The following is a 17,547-nucleotide window of genomic DNA, read 5'->3' on the forward strand; positions in this document are numbered from 1 at the left end:
AAACCTGGTGACTGCTTTTTAAGAAGAGATCAGATTTCATAGGTAGGTTATAAGGTTTATGTACTGCTCATTCTTTTCCAGAACTAAAAGTTGTTTAATATCATAAGTCTGCCAGAATATTCAAGGTTTCAAGAAATAAGAATCCAGCTCAAACTGCCTTCAGTCAAAACAAAACAGTTCTGTTGTCTTGGGGTGCCTGGGTGGCTCAGTTGGTTAAGTGTCTGCCTTCGGTTCAGGTCGTGATCCTGGGGTCCTGGGATAGAGCCTCATGTTGGGCTCCCTGCTCAGAAGGGAGTCTGCTTGTCCCTCTCCTTCTGCTACCCCCTGCCCCTTGCTCTTTTGCACGTTCGCCCGCTCTCTCAAGTAAATCTTAAAAAAAAAATTTTTTTTGCTGTCTTACATAATCAATAATGAGAAAAATACCATTTAAATTCAGAATAAGCTGCAGGATTCCGGACCCCTGTTACTTGCCCAGTTCCTGGGCCATTCTTCCTTGCCTGGAGGTTGGGGCAGGTAGATTGGCCAAGCCTAACTCATCTGCAGAGTCTTTCTTAGAGGGAAATGGGACACTTACCCAGGTGGATAGGAAATAGCTACCATAGTAACACACCTTTGTAACTGGGTTAATACTCATATATTCACTTAGAATTTCCAGCTTTAATAAACATGAAGGCTGGAACTCTGTTTATCTGGTACTACCCCAGCATCTTGTAGATTTTTATCATATAGATAAAGGAAAGAGATTATCAATGCATCTGTAAAATTTAAAAATAACTGATGTGTTGTAGGTTATTTTCCTGTATCATTACATATAGTCACGATTCTCTATTTTGTTGTGAAGGTGGCAATACATGCTTATTATAAGAAGTTTGGGGACAAAACAAAACCATAAACAAAGGTCACTTTTATTCTGCCATGCAGAATTATTTGTATTTGTTGACCGATTTATTTATTTATTCCCTGAATCACAAATATTTGAGTAACTATAGTTTTCCAGGTGCTGTTTAATATGCGAGTTCATTGAATTCTCAAAGTGTTGTAGGTGTTTGTCCCATGTAGGAGCGGGAATATCAGGCAGTGTGTGATACAAAACAAATTGAGTCTCCAGTTTGAAAGACATGCATTCTGACCTGTTGGTTTTATATGGTCCATTTGGGTTTTTCTTCTAAGGGAAATTTTTTGTGAACACTTAATGGTTTTTAGGATTCCTTTTTGTAGGAAGTAAAGCTAACATCTGGTTTCCAGTTTTCTTTTTGGGTTGTTTTAATTTGGGGGAGAATGAAAATATATCTTTGAATTCTTAATATCTGTGGCATGATTAACTTTGCTGAAGTCTTTCCTGAACAGACTAAGTGTACAAGGCAATCCAGATTTAATGTTTTTATATTCAATTTGTTTAGAATGGTGGTTCTCAAACTTTAGCATGTGTCAGTATCACCTGGAAAACTTGTTGAAACACATTGCTTGATTTCCTACTCTACCCGCCCCCCACCTTCTGTTTTTTTATTAAGTAGGTCTGGGGTAGGACTGTGAATTTGCGTTCTTTTAAGAGTTACTCGGTGATGTTAGTGCTGCTGGTGCTGGTCTAGGGAGCACACTTTTGAGTGCTATTGGTTGGATGACCTTAAATTCTAAGGAGAAGCCAGCCATGTTTCTTTCCTTTTTTTTTTTTTTTTTTAAGATTTTTTAAAATTTATTTATTTGACACAGAGAGACAGCCAGTGAGAGAGGGAACACAAGCAGGGAGAGTGGGAGAGGAAGAAGCAGGCTCCCAGTGGAGGAGCCTGATGTGGGGCTCGATCCCAGAATGCTGGGATCACGCCCTGAGCCTAAGGCAGACGCTTAACGACTGCACCACCCAGGCGCCCCGCCAGCCATGTTTCTTAATGAAGCTGGAGATAATTTTTGATGTTTGTTATGGAAAATTTATGTCTTGGCATTTCACAGTGAATTTAAGAGAAGTGATATACATTCATGTTTTTAACCTAGAGCTGGCATTAGAGGTGATTTCTTAATAAATACATTGTGTGAAATATAAGAATATTTATAAATTGGGAGACCATATCAACTAAACTTGTATCTTTTACATTGTAAAATCACATATTGTCTTGTATTATTAACGTGTGTTGGATTTCAGATATATGTGTTTTTAAAAGCTGTTTCTTTGCAACATATGTTAGAACCAAGTTTTATAGTCAGTAACGTTTCAGTAAAACGTTGCCAAAGAATATGAATAGATAGTTAATAAAAGAACTACAAATGAAGTCAGGAAACATGAGAAATACATAACCTTCCCGTTACTTAAACACAAAACAACATTTTTGGCAAGTCGTATTTTAAAGACTAAAAATTTTTTAGGGAGTCTAGAAAGAAGTGGACATTGTCACAGACCCTTGGTGGCTGGGTAAGTTGCTTTAAATTTTCTGAAGGCCAGTTGGTGTCAGCTCCCTTTAAAAATATTTGTACCTTAGGAATTAGTGTGATCTGTACATAAAAATTTCTGTGTGAGTATATTAGTTACATCATTATTATAACAAAAAAATGACTGGCTGGCTGATGAACTCACAAGTGTTGGTAATGTGCTGCATGAGGGGCAGGTCTTTCGCTACCACCACAAGGGTCTCTGGCCCAGAAAGCGGAGTTCAATAGTAATTCTTGCTGCAAGTTAAAAAAAAAAAAAAAATTACCTACATAGAAATCAAGGAATTGTTAAAAACTATGCAATAGTTACAAATATTTTGCAGCCCTTAAAAATGTTTTGAACTCTTTTATACATTTGTAGTAGGAATGTGAAATGATAAAATCACTCTGGAAAATAGCCTGGCAGTTTCTTGCAAAATTAACCATATACTTAGTATATGACTAGTAGTTGCATTCCTGGGCATTTATCCCAGAGAAATGGAAACTTAAGTTCACACAAAACCTGTTAAGAAATGTTCATAGCATGGGGTCCCTGGGTGGCTCGGTCGTTAAGTGTCTGCCTTCGGCTCAGGTCATAATCTCAGGGTCCTGGGATCATGCCCCACATGGGGCTCGCTGCTCAGCGGGAAGCCTGCTTCTCCCTCTCCTGCTATATCTCTCTCTGTCCGATAAATAAATAAAATCTTAAAAAAAAAAAAAGAAATGTTCATGGCAGCTATATTTGTAATACTGTATAACTGAAAATAACCCAAATGTCCTTCAGTAGGTGAGTGGTATAGTCATACCACATGGAATACTACTAAGCAATTAAGAAGGAACAAACTCTTGATACATACAACAACTGGCATGGATTTCAAGGGCATGATGCTGAGTGAAAAAAAGCCAATCTCTAAAGGTCACACACTGCACGCGGCCATTAACATTTTTGTAATAAAATTAGAACAGATTAGCAGTTGCCAAGGATTAGGGCTGATGAGGTATGACTGTAATGGGGTACTGAGAGGGAAAGTTTTTGTGTTGATGAAATCTAATCTTGACTGTGGTGGTGGTTACATGAATCTGCACATGTGATAAGGTGACATAGAACGGGGGGCGCCTGGGTGGCTCAGTAGTTAAGCGTCTGCCTTCGGCTCAGGGAGTGATCCCAGAGTCCTGGGATCGAGCCCCGCATTGGGCTCCCTGCTCCACTGGGAGCCTGCTTCTTCCTCTCCCACTCCTCCTGCTTGTGTTCCAGCTCTCTCTGTCAAATAAATAAAGTCTTTAAAAAAAAAAAAGTTACATAGAACGGTACGCACACATCCCAATGTCAGTTTCTTCGTTTTGATATAATTCAGAGGATGCAACCCTGTTGGGAAAACGGGGTGCAAATTATATGGGACTTTGTACTATTTTTGCAACATCCTGTGAATCTGTAATTATTTGAAATAAAATGTTAAGTTTTAGAAAGAATATGTAATAAAAGGAAATGTTCATAATATTAGAAAAAACAAGTTTCAAAATGATAAAACAATATCCCACTTCAGTATTTCATACCACTTAATTTAATATATATACCTGGAAGTAATGAGTGATCAGAATACTCTGAGCAGTATGGTGGATTCTTTTGTGTGTGTGTTTTTCTGTATTTTCTGTCGTGTAGATGAGTTGGTATCACTTCCGTAGTTGGAAAAGCCAATATTCAAAATAAGTTCTAATTCTGGAATATTGAAATTTAAATAACATTTTACATTGAGATTGTAAAGTTTTGTTAATATTGGTTACACTAATTTAGCATTTAAACAGCTATTAGCTGAGATTGGAGAATATATTTATGCTCTAAAACATGTTGTGTTTGAAATTTAAAGCTGTTTTGTGCTCTTGGTATTACAAATGTCCTGTATGATGTTCTAACTCAGTGCTGTCCAGTGTAAGTATATACATTGCAAGCCACATGAAATTTTAAACTTTATTAGCCACAGTGAGAAAGTAAAAAACAGGTGAAATTATTACTGTTATTTTATTTATTTGTTTGTCAGCACAAGCATGGGGAGTGGCAAGCAGAGCAGGCGGAGGAGGCAGAGCAGGGAGAGGGAGAAGCAGGCTCCCTGCTAAGCAAGGAGCCTGATCTGGGACTCCATCCCAGGACTGAGATCATGACCTGAGCCGAAGGCAGACGTTTAACTGACTGAGCCACCCAGGCATCCCTAGGTGAAATTATTTTTAAAAATGTATTTTGTTTAATCATTATACCCAGAATACTACCATTTTAGTATGTAATTAGTATAAAATTGCAGTGAGATATTTTACATTCTTTTTATCATACTAGGTCTTCACGATCTGGTATGCATTTTACAATTACAGCACAACTAAGTTCAGCCTAGCCACATAGCCACATGTGGCTACCATATTGGAGAGTAGTAGTTGTAGTTGAGAGCCAAGGCTTTGGTGTCAGACCTAAGTGTGAGTAACACCAGCTCTGTCATTTGCTAACCTGGTGACCTTGGGCAGGTTACTTAACCTTGTGCTGTAGTGTTTCATTTGTGAATACTAACTTCTCCGTAGGGGTATTAAAAGGATTAAGTGGGTGAATGTAGCAACTTGGCACAGAACCTAGCACAGGATACATACTGTTAAAAATAATAAAGCTGTTGATGGATTAGACTGTATTGGATTGAATGATCATTCTAAAAGGCACAACTGATTTCTTAATAATATTCCTAGTGAAAAATACATAAGTAGTACATGAGATAGTCTTTGTTTTTCAGAATTGAACTTTTGGGACCTAAGTTTTAAATGATGATGGAATAAAGGGACAAATATTTGAACACTCATGTGCAATGTATTGCACCAGGCACTTGAACATTTAGACTGTAAATCTTAAGATGATATTCTCAAATACTATGTATTTGCATAGCACTTTACATTTACCATACCAGTTTTTTGTCTGTTTTCCCAGTGTAACACTCAGAGCAATTCTAAGATAGAGTTGTTATTCCAGTTTTCACAGTTGAGGAAGTTGAGACTCAGAAAAGTGAAGTAACTTAGTTGATTTCATACCCAGTTGGTAGAATAGAAGAAATAGAAAGGTGACATAAATGGACAAATTAATATGGAATCAAAATGTTTTAACTGCATTCTTTTAATTCCTTCCCTTCCTCCTTTGCAGTCTCAGGGGAGGACACTTTTCCAGGGCCATTTAAATTAGATAAGGGCAATAATATAATGTCCACTTCATTTCTGAGATTATTAGCTTAATCGTATCATCTACGATGTTAAAGGTTAACATAAGCCTATATAGGTTTGGTGATTTATTTTGCTTGTTGTGATGTTTCTCTTTATAACGCTGAGTTTTTCTCACTCTGTCTCTTGATAAAATATACTCATGAAAATGGGCTGAGAGTATGCAGTATATGCTGTCTTAAAATCACCTTTGAGGTACTGTTTATCACTTGACTCAGTCAGAAAATTACACAGTTCTTTGAAAGAACATGGCATGCCACCATTAAAATCAGCAGTCAGAGGCAGCAGTGAGTTTGTGAATGATTGACTCTCCCAAGGCAGTAGCGCCTGGGCAGAGTCTGATGGAGCACATATAATTAGGCGATTGGTCTCTGTGTTCTAATACGTAGATTCTGCTTTCATTGTATGCATTGCTGTGTTTATTTGTGGGTTTTTCCTCCGGTTAAGAAAATTGAGGGAATCACAGGACACCTAATTTGTTGAGTACTCTGGGACAAAATGTATGACAGTGAACTCATCCTGACATGTACTTTTGGGTGTGCATCATTGAAGTATATTTATAAGAGGGGGAGTTGCATTTTGGTGCTCAAGACAGGAATGATAATGGGGGGAGGTGGGTAGGTAGTGTTCTTTGCCTCTTGGTCCCCCCCCCGCCCCCGGCTCAGCATAATGTACTTGACAATGCCTCTCCTCTTCTCCACCCAACCTATAAACGTTGTGCAAAGAACTCCTCAGAATTCTATATGAAGAACTCATTTCTGATCTCAGTGAATCTCAGCAACATGAAATTCTGCGGTTAGTGTGTTTTTTTTTTTTCTTTATTGAAGGGCTGTGAGGATTGTGGAATGTGGCTTTCCAGACTGACTGAAATTCGGTGTAATTATGTTTCAAAGATTTTTGTTTTTTCTCAGTGCTTAGGATGTCTTAAAAGTTTTGCTGTACACGGTCTCTGCTTACTGCAATTATATTGTGAATAAAAGCTTTAAAAATACCACATTAGAAGATATTATATATGTACAGATATATATGCCAGGTTGAGATTTTAAACTGTGGTTTGCAGTTAATTGAAGTTCCCTGAAATTCACAGAACTGGATGATTTGTCTCCTCCAGTTATAAAATACTGTGATTTATGTCAGTTTTGGCAGTTTATAATGTAATAATGAAATGACTCTTAAATGTCACGATGCCACATTACTTGTCTAAAGTATATTGAAAATAATTTATTTGTAATGTCTCACTGCTCCACCCCCAAGATATGTCAGTAGATATTTATACATTTCAGAATCTCTGAATAGGAATGCTTTATCTATTAAAACTTTTTGGCAAGAGTATGTGTAGTTGAAATTTCCTATTTAAGTTATAGTTAATGTCTTTATTTTGAATTCCTTCATTTATGGACTTAAAAATCTTTGTCCCTCTCTTTCCCAGTCTAAGAAATTAAACTCATCGTAGACTGACCAAAACACTAGATTCAGTTACTCTCCTGTTATGTGTATCTTTAAGATAAGGGCTTTATGTCAAAACACCTGGTGTGGAAGGTGTGTTAACTACAGGCAGGTGTACTACAGCCCTATGGGTATTCTTAGTCTTTTGTTATTTAATTAAAAGAAAGAGAGACTCCGGTGCTTCCCTTTTCTTTTTTCTTTTTTTTTTTTTTGAAAGTTTGTATTACTGAAATAGTTAATACTGTGTCATGCCCCAAGGCAAAGCTTGTTTCTAATAGAACAGGTGTACATTTGCACTTCTTCATGCTTAGCATTTATTGAACAACTGTTATTGAGGGAGTAAGTGGAACACAGACCTAGAAGGAGCTTCATTGGGTAAGAGGAAGAAGAGTGGGACACACCTCATTGAAGCCTTCATCAGTAACCTGCTCCCAGCCCAATAATAATGCTAATAAGGGCCAACATTTAACTGGCATTTAACAAGCAGGCACTATATTAAGCCTATTTCATGCATTTTCTCATTTAATCCTTTTAAGGGTATGATATATATCTCCATTTTACAGATAGCAAATTGAGGTTTTAAGTTTACATTCCCAGCCTGAGTTTATATAGCACAGTTGCACTTGACTCGGATCTTTCCAACTTTACATTCATATTTCTAATAAGTTTTTTCTGAAAATGGTATTACCATCTATACAGCCACCAGTCTGTAGATATCACTTTAGACACCCAACTATAGCAGTCAGATGTCAAATTCTGTTGCTTTATTCCTTCTGTATCCCTATTGCTACCACCTTAATTTAGGTCCTCATTATTTCATTTTTTAGTTAAGTGTGAGCTTCGTTAATTGCAAATCTCTACAATATAGACCTGCACCTGGACTGTTGCAGTAGCTTTGCTCGGCCAGGTGTGTTCAGTGATCTCTCTAGAAAACAGAGATCATGTAGCTTGTCTGCCTAGAATCCTTGGTTGCTGCCTTATTGTCCAAGGAGGTATTGCCTTGTCTCCTTAAATGACCTGCGAGGCCCAGCATGGTCTGGCTCTGTCCTACCTACCAGCTCATCTTTGCCATTTCTTACCATGCACCTTCTGGTCAAACTTGTGTTCCCTCAGCATGTTCTCTCATGTCACCGTGTTGCCTGAAGACTTTTACAAAACTCTTAGCTTTATTGGTAAAAGCCGCCTTTAGGTGTAAGACCCAGCTCTTGTCAGCTATTCTGGGAAACTTCTTGATTCTTTTTTTCTGTGATCATTGAAGAACTTTGTGCATTTCATTTTGTAGTGGAATTTGTTTACATTTTTGCCCCCGAAATAAATTTGAAGCCCACGTGGGTAAAGGTAGTGCCCCTGACACACTGTTAAATCTTCAGATGCAGGGTCTTAATGTGCTGCTGCTTTTGTACACTTAGGTGTAACTTTTAAAATGTAGTCCATTCTCCCAACGTCTGGTTTTAAAGTGTTTCCTTTTAAAAATAATGTCATATATCAGTTAACCTTTTCTGCAAATAGGGTATGTCCATTAAAAATTTAAAAAAACACTTGATGAATGACTTGGAAATACTGCCAGCATTCGTTTACTTCCTCTCTTGAGTTACTAATTTTACTCTTTGCATAGTCTGTTAACATTAGGTCCCTTTATTACCTCCCTTTCAAGTTCATACCTGCTCCTCTGCTCACAGCTGAGACAACAGTTTATTGCAAAATAGAATTCTTATGAACCAGTGTCTGTTTTAAAAAGGTTCACCTTCTCGGAGAACTAAAAAATGCCTTTCTCTTAACATTCCATTTTGTTCTGTGCTTGCTGGCCTAAGGTTTTAGAAACAGCTATCTTGAAAGGTTTGTAGAACAGTGACTAGAGTGGTCTAGATGCAGTATGGCTTAAGGAGAAAAAGTATTAAAATTGACAAGATCATGAAGTCTATTTTTCTTGGAAACTTTACAGCTGAATAGGACTCAGAATGGCTGGAGTTCTCTTAGCAAGGGATTTTCAAGAGGTGGGCTGGAGAATGTTTTGAACTATCAGTAATTTAGCTACTGGTATTTTATCTATTATTTTTCAGGATTGAAATCCTAATGATCTTTCCCGTTCAGTTTTTTGTAAATGAAGCCTCTTAATTGTATATCAGTATTTTCTTTTCTTTCTTTTTTTTGGAGGGGTTGTTTATTTATTTGACAGAGAACGTGCGTGTGCACAGGAGGAATCGAGCGCATAAGCAGGGGGAGCAGCAGGCAGAGGAAGAGGGAGAAGCAGTCTCCTCACCCAGCAGGGAGCCCAATATGGGGCTGGACTCCAGGACCCTGGGATAATGACCTGAGCCGAAGGCAGACACTTAACTGACAGAGCCACCCAGGCGCCCTGTATATCAATATTTTCAAAACTCATTGATCTGATAATGAATTTCATGAAAGAAGATACATCTGATGAGTTGGAATGTTCTGGTAAATAAGAATTTGTGACATTTTAAATTAATCTGGTAGCTATTAATAAGCATTTAATTAATGGAACCCAAACTTTGAGAATATATAAATTCTCAGTGAAAATAGAGACTAATGCTGAACTGCAAAGTTGGCTTCTAAAGAGATGTTACATGCAAATTTACAGAATCCATACCTAGTTTTAAAAACATTTGCAAACAGGAAATGTCCTATACAAACATGAGTAAGTTTAGTACACAGCAACTATGTTGATCCCTAACTGGGGAACTTCTGCTAAATTTACTGTTGGGCTTAATCCTATTAAACCAGCTAATGGTAACTTGATCAATCATTGTGATCCTCTTGTGGTTTTGAAAGGTGTATTTTCAGAATTAATTTTATTGATAACATACTCAGAAAATTGTTTAAAGATACTGCTTTGTTTTTCTCAGTGACCAGTATAATCGTTTTGCAATCACCAGAAGTTTGTTTCCAGTTCATTGATTTTTGTCAAGTAAATAGGTCTAATTATTTTTTTCTATTCCTCCTTCCTTTATCCAGGCTCTCTAGTTTTATAGGAAATAATGTTTTAGAAATGAGAGTTGTATTTATAACTCTTTTTCAAGCGTCTTATTCATAAGTGAAATTTAAATTTACAGTAGTTTTCTCCAGAGTCTTAGTAGTAGTGTGTTGAAGTGGGAAATCTTTCAAATTCTAACATAGTGACAAATATATCTTGTCTATTTTTGTGTCATTTTACCTTTTCTAACCCTAGTGCAAACAAATCAGATTTTTCAGGAAAGAGGTGTGAGCTAAACTTCTAACTTGGACTTCGCGGTGGTTTCTGCTACTTAGTCTTTCATTGTGAAACTCTTACCTTTATGTAATTGAGCAAATCTATCCAGATTGTAGAAAGTAAGATACAGAATGCGGTTTTCTTGTGTTTTTAAATTTTTTTTTCTTTCCTTTAAATAACAGGCCTTTGGGCTGATTGATTGTAAGAATATTTGTAGTTTGCAAATAAATCAAAACTTTTTCTGGAAGTCCGTTCTGGAGGATTGTAATTTGACCTTCTGTTCAGCAAATATTTGTACTAATTTGTGGAATACTATTTATTGTATATGAGTGAACACATTTTTAAGTCTTGCCACTTCAGAATCATGAAAGCGGTCTTTTTGGCCTCCTCTGCCTCTCTGTTTTGCAGCAAAGAGCAGCATAAGGATGATGAGTGCAGAACAGTTAGTGCCATATTCACTTGAATTTATATGATTTAGACTTTCTTTATGTAACCTGAAAATTAATTTTAATCATTAGTTTAAACCTATTCATTACCACCCTGCCCCAGCCCCAACAAACAAACCAACCAACCAACCCAAGCCCTGGAATTTAAGAGTTGGTTTACTTTTCTTTCCTTACATCTGGCTTTTTAAGACTCAGGGATTCAAAAGTAGTGAAAGAAGTCCCACCTCTCCCTGTGTCCAGCCCCACAAAAACTTTTAGATGGTATGAAGCAAGAAAGAGCTAACAAGAATATTGACCTGTAAGTAAACTTAGCTTGGCTGTGTTTTTTGCCTTTCACATCTTTTCAAATATTTTGGACATGAAAACATTTGGACCAGATACTGGTGTGGAGATCAGGAAGAAGAATAAGATTTTACTCTGCTATAGGGAATATAAGAGATAGCATAGTGACCCCAAAGTTACATGAAGTTGTAAACGTTAGATTTATGAACTGTTCCAGCCATCAGGAAAACCACTTTATGCCTTGGTGAAACCCTGATGGTACTGATTGTTTCTGAAAAGATGCATGTTATAATTTATGGGGTGTGTTGTGTGTGTGTGTGTGCGCGCATGCGTGCATGTGTAATGGTAATTACGGTATTGATACTAAATTTACAGCTAAAATGTTAGGCTGTATTGCCAATTAAAATTACCAGGAATGAAGATAGAGCATTTTGAAAATACTTAAAAGCTAGTGAGAAAATACTTTGCTCTAACAAAAAATGACGTATTTGTAGCATTTCTAGAATACATTCTTAAATAGAACTAAACAACTATAGATTTGATCTCATTTTTAAAAATGATGAATAGTAAAACACATAGATTAATTCATACGGTAATGCACAATTTCTCTATTACTTAATCCTCAGAAAAACTAAAAAGTATTGTACTGTAATCAGGAGAAAAAGCACATCTTGTTTAATTTTAATTGTTTAATCTGGGTTTAATTTTTTTTAGCTTTATTAAAATATAATTGGTCTATAAGATACTTCATGTTGAAAGAATAACCTGGGAAAACTACCACAAATAAGATAATTATCATATCTGTCGCCCCACAGAATTTTCTCTTCCCCTTTGGTAATTCCTCCTACCCTTTTCTGTCCCTAGTCGACCATTAATCTGCTTTCTGTAGCTACACATTAGTTTGCATTTTCTTAAATTTTGTATAAGTCTGATCCTACAGTATGTACTTTTGGATTTTCCTTTGGTTTCTTTCAATCACTGTGCTTATTTTGAGATTCATCCATCTTTATCCCTTTTTACTGCTGAATACTATTCCATTGTATGACTGTTTTGCTATTTATTTATCTTTTCACCTGTTGATGGACGTTTGAGTTTCCAGTTTCTGGCCAGTACAAATAAAGCTGCCTCGTACATTCCTGAACAAGTCTTTGTGTAGACACACACTTTCATTTCTCTTGAGTAAAGTAGTGGAGTCACTGGGTATGTTTAATGTTTTAACAAACTGCCAAACTGTTTTTTTACAGTGGTTGTATATTTAAAATTCCCAAAGTAGTGTGTGAGGGTTCCAGTTCCACATTTTTGCCAGCCGTGATGTATAGTCTATTTAATTTTAGGCAAGTGGAGGGTGAGGGTGTCTGATGGTATCTCATTGTGGTTTTGTATTTTCCTAATAACTAACAACGATTGTTATTTTCATGTTCTTATTTGCCATTTTTTTCTTAAAGTTTTTTTTTCATATCTTTTACCCATTTTTAATTTGGTTGACTTATTGAATTGTGAGAGTTCTTTATTCTAGGTTCAGATGTTTGTTTTAAAAGTCTGTTGAACACTAGATTAAATCTAATTTGTTTTTTTTTCTTTTATAATTTTTATGTCATATTTAAGAAATCTTTGCCAAACCCAACATCACCAAGGTTTTCTCAGATTTTTGCTGTAGGAGTTTTATAGTTTTAACTCTTACATTTGGGTCCTTAGTCTATTTTGAAGTGATATTTGTATACAGATTTGTAAGGGTGAGGTAAGTTGGTTTTTTTCTTTTTTCTTTTGTTTTTTTAACATATGGCCATCCTCTTATTCTGGCATCATTTATTGGAAAGATAATTCATTCTTCATTGAATTGCCTTCGCATCTTGGTGAAAGTCAGCGGACTGTATATTTGGTGCTGTTTCTGGACTCTGTCTTGTTCCTTCAATCTGTTTGTCTTTACACTGGTACTATACTGTCTTAATGTTGTTTTTTAAGGTCTTGAAATCAGGGAGTATAAGACTTCTAATATTGTTCATTTTCAAAGTTACTTTGACTCTTCTAGATTCTTAATATTAGCATATAAATTTTAGAATCACCTCGTCAATTTTTTAAAATTTTTAAAAAGATTTTTATTTATTTATTTATTTGTCAGAGAGAGAGAGAGTGGCAGGCAGAGGGAGAAGCAGGCTCCCCACTGAGCAAGGAGCCCAATGTAGGACTCGATCCCAGGACCCACATGCTTAACCAACTGAGCCACCCACGCATCCCCACCATGTCAATTTCTACAAAAAAGCCTGCTGAGATTTTTATTGGAATGCACTGAATTTGTAGAAAACTGATAACTACATTAGATTCAGTGTTCCAATCCCTGAAGGTCTCCTTTAGGTCTTCTCTCAGCAGTGTTTTGTGTGTTTTAGTATACAAATCTTGCATATCTTGTGTCAAAATCATCACAAAGTGTTTCACATTTTTGATGCTTTATAAATATTTCTACTTTAAAGATTTCAAGTTCTGGTTGTTTTTAGTTGATTTAAACAAATAGTTATTTTTGTATGTCATGTACTGCATCTTTGCTAAACTTACCTCTTCTAGTAGCTTCTTGTGGATTTTGCAGTTTTTTTCCATAGATGATCTTATCTGTGAATTAAGACAGTTTTACTTTTCCAATTTGGATGCCTTTTATTTTTCTCTTGCCTACTAAATGGCTTAACTCTTCAGAACAGTGTTGAATAGAAGTAGTAAAGAGTTGAGATCCTTGCATTGTTCTTGAGTTTTAAGGGAGTAAAGCATTCAGCCTTTTACTGTTAAGTATTAGCTGTAGTTTTTGGTAGGTTGAGGAAGTTCTTTTCTAGTTTGCTAAGAGTTTTTAATTAAGGAATAGATGTTGGATTTGTCAAGTACATTTCCCTGCTCTGCATCTCCTCCAGCTTTTAAAACAGTCATACAGTTTTTCATATTTAATGCCGTGAATTACATTGATTGATTTTTGGAATTCTAAACCATCCTTGCATTCCTGGGAAAAATCCCACTTTGTCATGATGTATTCTCTTGGCAGTAATACGCTTTAAATTATTTTTTTAAAGATATTTGCATCTATACTTATGAAAGACTTTGGTCTAGTTTTCTTACCTTGTAATGTAGTTGGTTTTGTATTTAGACTGATGTGGCTGCCATAGAATAAGTTAGGAACACGTAATTTTTCTTCTCTTCATTTTTCTGGAAGAGTGTGTATAGAATTGGTATTATTTCTTCTTAAATGTTTGTTAGAAGTCACCAGTGAAGCCATCTGGGCCTAGAGTTTTCCTTACAGAGGTTTTAACTATAAATTACATTTCTGTAAGTGTATGAAAATCTTTAGATGATTTGTTTCCTCTTGAATGAGCTTTGACAGTTTGTGCCTTTCAAGGAATGTAGGAATTTCCCATTATTGAAGTAAAGCTGTTGATAATATTCCCATATCATCCTTTATTAATCTATAGCAGCTATTAAGCTATTTCTTATTCCTTATTGGTGATATATGTCTTCTCTTTCTGATTTTATTTATCTCAACAAGATTTGGATTTCATTGCTTTTTATTTGTTTTTCTTGTTTTCTGTTGATTTCAGATCTGGTCTTTATTTTGCTTATTTTGAGTTTCATTTGCTCTTCTATTCCTAGTTTTGTTTAAAGTATCAGTTCAGTCATTGATTTGAGAACTTTTTTTTTTTATGTATAGGCATTTGATGCTATAAATTTCCTTCTCAAGTACCACTTTAGTTACAGTCCATAAAATTTGATAATGTATTTCATTTTCATTTGATTCAAAATATTTTCTGATTTTTTTCCCTTTCTCTTTTGGCTGATGCATTATTTTGAATTTTTGCTTCATTTCCAAATATGTGAGGATTTTCTAGTTATCCTGCTGTTTTTTTACTTCTAATTTAATTTAATTCTTCCACTTTCTTATTAGATGGATAAACATCTAGAATTATGTCTTCTTGAGGAATTGAGCCCTGTGTCATGAAATCACCTTTATCACATAATTCTTTTGCTCTGATACGACTTTGTCATATATTAAGTAGATTCAATAAATGAGTAGAGTTAGCATGATGTACCTTTTCCCATATTTCTGTCTGTATTTGACATGGATTTCTTATAGCCAGTTATAATTGGGTTTCTTTTTTGTAGTTAAATATCATAGTCTTTGCCCTTTTTAAAAGACCATTTACATTTAAAGTGATTTTTGATATGATTGGTTTTAAATCTGTCTTGCTGTTTGTTTTCTATTTTTCCTACTCATCCACTTTCCCCTTCTGGCATCTTTGGCTTAGTTGAGTGTTTCTTTTAAAAATCCAGTTTATATCCTTTCTTTTTAGCTGTAACTGTTTGGTTTTAGTTGTTACTTTAGTATGCATCTTTAACATCACAAATTATCCTCTAGAGATATACGTCTTTACATGTCCGGTTGACCTTTGAACAACTTGGGGGTTGGGGTGCCGATCCTATATGTAGTTGAAATCCACATATAACTTATGAGTCCCCCAGAACTTAAATACTTAGAGCCTGCTGTCTACAGGAAGACTTACCAATAACATAAACAGTCAATTAACATATTTTGTATGCTCTATATATTATACAGTGTATTCTTGTGATGAAGTAAGAGAAAAGAAAATACTAAGAAAATCACAAGGAAGAGAAAATATACTTAAAATACTGTACTGTATTTTTTGGAAAAAAATCCACTTGTAATTGGACCTGTGCAGTTCAAACCATGTTGTTCAAGGGTCGTCTGTAGTATAAGAACCTTAGAGTAGTATGCTGCCACTTTTCTATACCTAGCCTTTCTGTTGTTAGTGCTGTTGTAATCCTCCATAATATAATTTTTATGTGGTTACTTATCTTTTAAAGAGATTGCAAAATGTAATAGAAGAAATCTTTTCTATTTTCCCACATATTTACCATTTGTGGTGCTCTTCATTGCTTTGTGTAGATCCAGATTTCCATGTGGTTGTATTTTCCTTCTGCCTGAAGGACTTCCTGTAACATTCCTTATAGTTCATGTCTGCTGGTGATTGATTCTTTTGTTTTTTATTTCTCGGTTTTTATTTTGCTTTTCTTCTGATAACAGCTTTTTGAAGATACAACACGTATATAATACAGTTCATCTATTTAAAGTGTGCAGTTCATTGGTGTTTAGTATACTCACAGAATTATGAACTGTGGCCTCATTTCATCACCCCCAGAAGGAATCCCCTGCTTTTTAGCTGTCGCTCTCTGGGGTGCTCCCACTCCCAGTGCACACAGCCATCCCTAGTCCTAGGGAACCACTGATAACTCTCTTTCTAAAGATTTGGGGTTCTGGGTATTTTGTATAAATGGAACTAGATGACATGAGGTCTCTTGTGACTGGGTTCTGAAACTACCATAATGTTTCTAAGGCTCACCTTGGAAACTTGTATGTTGTAGCATATATCAGTATCCAGTCCTATTAGTAGCCAAATAATATTCCATTGTATAGGTAAACCACATTTTGTTTATTCAATTGATGGTTATTTGGAATTTTTCCACCTTTTGGCTATTAATGAACAATGCTGCCATGAACATTAGTGTACACATTTTTGTATGGATACATGTTTTAATTTTTCTGGGATATATACCTAGAATTGGAATTGATGGGACAAATGGTAACTCCAACCTTTTGAAGTTTACCACACTGTTTTCTAAAGTGGCTGCACCATTTTATATTACCAATGTGTATGAGGCTTCCAGTTCCTCCTCCTTGTTTTGAAAGGTGTTTTCAACAGGTATAGAATTCTAGGTTCAGTTATTTCTTTTTGTATCTTAAAGGTGTTGTTCCATTGTTTCCTGGGTTTTATTATTTCTGATGAGTAATCTGCCGTCATTCCCCCCTTTCTTTTTCTTTCTCCACAAAGTGTGTCTTGGGTTGCTTTTAAGATTTCTCTTTATCACTGGCTTTTAGCAGTTTGTGATGGTCCTTGTTTTCTACATGTTTCTTGTGCTTAGGGTTTGTTGAGCAGCATTGTGCTTTCTACTTAAAGCCCGTATGCTATTGGGAAATAAATAACAGTTTTATAAAATGAACTAACGTTAAATCCACATTCATAATGGCTATAGTCATATCTGGCCAAGAAGAGCTAGAATTCTTTGAATTGCCCTGGGCTGCTGTTTTTCCTCCTTCAAAAAATTTCTTTAGGACGGGCTTTATAGATAATTTTATCCAGCTATTCCATCCAGGAAAACTAGAATCCAGTGAGATTAAGTGACTGGCCCCAAGTCTTGAAACAGGTTAGTAGTAGTAGAACCTGGACTAGACTCCGGGACTAATTTTGTCCTTTTCCCACCAAGTTGTATCACCTTTCTGACAAACCAAGCATTAGGAAGACTATTAGAGATATTCTTCTGGACTCTGCAGTACGAATGCTATTATGCCTTAAATTTTAGGGTTTCTTTACATTTAAGATTCAGAACTATGGCAGGTACATGTGTATTTCATAATGAAATAAGAACTGTTTCTTCTCAATTTCCAGCTCTCATTTTTCTCTGTATAAGTACTTC

General features: G+C 35.7%; 1 protein-coding gene and 1 non-coding gene across 2 annotated transcripts in view; both read left to right on the forward strand.

The window, feature by feature from the left end:
• The window catches only part of LOC103674294 (RING1 and YY1 binding protein), a 79,080-nt gene that overhangs the window by 9,730 nt on the left and 51,803 nt on the right, over positions 1-17,547 (forward strand). The gene's annotated exons all lie outside the window — the stretch shown is intronic.
• Positions 2,517-2,666, forward strand: LOC121102673. Its single transcript, XR_005834785.1, has one exon. It is a non-coding gene; the product is annotated as a small nucleolar RNA SNORA62/SNORA6 family (small nucleolar RNA).

The sequence above is a fragment of the Ursus maritimus genome, unplaced genomic scaffold (genome assembly GCF_017311325.1).
Source record: "Ursus maritimus isolate PB19 unplaced genomic scaffold, ASM1731132v1 scaffold_14, whole genome shotgun sequence".
Lineage (NCBI taxonomy): Eukaryota > Metazoa > Chordata > Mammalia > Carnivora > Ursidae > Ursus > Ursus maritimus.